The sequence below is a fragment of the Crinia signifera genome, chromosome 9, assembly GCF_055691185.1.
Source record: "Crinia signifera chromosome 9, ASM5569118v1, whole genome shotgun sequence".
Lineage (NCBI taxonomy): Eukaryota > Metazoa > Chordata > Amphibia > Anura > Myobatrachidae > Crinia > Crinia signifera.
The window spans coordinates 72783229-72786190 of NC_139225.1; the positions used below are offsets into that span (position 1 = coordinate 72783229).

Sequence of the window (2962 nt, forward strand, 5' to 3'; positions counted from 1 at the left end):
TGCTGTTTTGAAGTTGGATATCTCCAGATCCCCAGTTTAAAAATTCTGGTATCCCTGGAAAAAGGGGATCCTCAGCTATCAGCATAGGGCCCTTATACACCTGGGGCCCCTGGGCAAGTGCCCATTAAGCCCATACAAAAAGATGGCCCTGTTGGGGAGGAGGTGAATGGATGCCTGTGTGCGGCTGCGGGGGCTGAGGGGGGGTGCATGGTGGCTGGGGGCATCTGTATCCATCTTGATGGATCTGTATACACAACAGGTTTGATAATTTCACATACAGTAAGTAACTAATGAAAATAAAAATATATATAAATTGGTATCAATTGAATTCATAGACCTGGTACTAATAGGAGAGGGGACTAAAGTAACAACAAAGAACTTCATCAAGACAGTTGATACCAACAGTTACTTACACTACAAGAGCAGCCACTTGCGAAAATGGAAAGACAATATCCCCTACTCTCAATTTCACCGTATCAGGAGAAATTGTAACAAGGATGAAGACTGTACAACCCAACTTGAGATGTACAAAGAAAGGTTTAAGGAAAAAGAATATCCTATAAAGATTCTACAAGAATCGGTCAAAAAAATAAACAACACAAACAGAGAGAACCTTTTGGAGTACAAGGAAAAGGACAAGAAAAAAGATGCAGTAGCCTTCGTGACCACCTACAGCCAGTATGAAGCTAAAATAAAACAATGCCTCAAAAAACACTGGAACGTATTACTCATGGACCCAACATTAAAAGAAATTATACCACCAAACCCAGAAGTCATTTTCAGGAAATCCAAAAATCTCAAGGACATTTTGGCACCTAGCCTCCTACTTCCAACCAAAACCCAAAATAAGTCCAGAATCAAATGCACAGGATCATACCTTCTTGAATGCCCTTGTTATCTGAAATACATCGGGAAAACTAAAAGAATTCTGAAACTTCGGATACAGGAACACAGCCGGAACATTAAAAACAAAGTAGACAGCCACGCCATATATAAACACTTTGTGAACCATCATAATGCAAATCCGGAGGGACTAACTTTTAAAGCAATCGAGTGGGTCAAATTAGGGCCCAGAGGAGGTGACCTTGCAAATAAACTGTCGCAGAGAGTTCCCCTTGGCTTCAGTGAAAGTTACGAAATTGCTCCATTTTTATAAGGTTTTAACCCTCCCCACTTTTTTATATAAATATCACATATTCACTTTAATCACTACTTTATCTCTTCACTATTTTATCTCTTCACTATGAATAAAGGTCATTCCACAAGTATCCTTGTTTTTGTCTAATTTATCTACAGTCAAACCACACTCTGAGATGCCCAATCTCGTCCGATCTTGGAAGCTAAGCAGTGTTGGGCCAGGCTAGTACCAAGATGGGAGACCCCTTGGGAAAACCTGGTGCTGTAGTAATGTGACATGACACACTGTAACATGGAGCTATGGTTTTAAACCGTTCTAGAAACCATGCATAGCAACGCAGCCAGGCGGGGTGACGTCAGCGGTGCGCGCTCCTGCCTCAGTGACAGGAGGGGGGCGCGCCGCACCCGGCTGCCGGCCAGTCACACATGGAGTCAGTAAGTATTACCCATGTTATATATTTGTGGTCCCGCCGCCGTGCGGGCATATATCTGCCAGGTACATGTCTTGATAACGATACCTCCGCGTATCGAAACGTTGACCTTGTTCATGTAACCTTGTGCTTATTCACGCGGATCTATAAACCTCTTTGAAAAAGTCCCCTGGAGTGACACGTATATTCTTTCACTAGCTGACCCGCCCGGCGTTGCCCGGGAAAACCTTGGGGTTTCTTTATTTCCAAAATTGCTGAAAAATTTCATCTTACAATATGCTGTGCCAAAGACCTAAGATTGTAATTTGTTATAGATTCCACCATAATGTTAGAATGTGTTTGCATTGATACTCAATGATGGCAATGAAATCAGGTGTGGTGTTGTTGTTTGAAACACAACGCTCCTGAGTTGATAACTTGTATGTGTTGATGAATTCCACATCCACTCCTGAGATTTAGCACCTACTGTATGACATATCCTCCAACATTTGAGGGTCAGAAATCGGTACAAAATCAGAAAGGGACGTGGCCACACCTCCATTTCTATACTTTCAAATTGTACAGTTTCTAGGGTGTGTAATTACAGGCGCTGAGTGTGAAGGGACCGGGGTGGGCGTTACTTACCCCGCCATAATTAATTAAAAATTCACTGCTCCCTGCCACTGCCACTCCCCTCACCGAACCTGCAGCAGTCTCTGAGGTCTGGGGATCTGTAAAGCACATGCACCGGGCATCTCTACCAAACAGTGGGGCAGCCCCTGAGTGTGGGAGCAGGTCCACGGGCCTGGCCACATGATGTCATGACGCGACGCACGCTACCCGCACCACTGTAATGCCCCACTGGGAATGGATGCAATGGGCCAAATTCTTCCCTGCACCCGCCGAGCCAATCCACTGATCCAGCCATCACAATCATCAATGGGTGCATTGATAAGGTCTGAGTGTAAGAAGTTGAAGAATAAGACTGAGAAAAAGAATTGCCATGTTACAAAGTGTACAATTTACTCAATAAATCGTGAAAAAATGTAAGTGTACATAGAAGTACAATCAAGAAATGAAAGTTGGATTAAAAAATAAATTCTGATTCAAACTGATAATTGTTTGGATGGGGTGGGTTGTGAAACAAATCTCTAGGTGGGGGTATGGATATTGTGGGCATAATTGGTGTTTGTTACACCTACATGGGGCCCTCAATTGATGGGATATTCACTACAGTGTCACGGTCACATTGTCACCATAGGGGGATTCCCAATTGGGGTCCAAGTGGTCTTTTAGGGACCCTTTACAATCCTGTAGGTCTCTTCTCCTTGAGCTTACGGTCTCCCTTAATGATAGTCAATCACTGAGGGAGACCATAGGCTCCAGGAGAAGAGACCAATGGAATTGTAAAGGGG

At 43.7% G+C, this 2962-nt stretch overlaps 1 pseudogene; it reads left to right on the top strand.

Moving 5' to 3' along the window:
• Positions 1-1288: 1288 nt before the first annotated feature.
• On the top strand, positions 1289-1408 carry LOC146039793 (5S ribosomal RNA; annotated as a pseudogene).
• The last annotated feature ends 1554 nt before the right edge of the window (positions 1409-2962 follow it).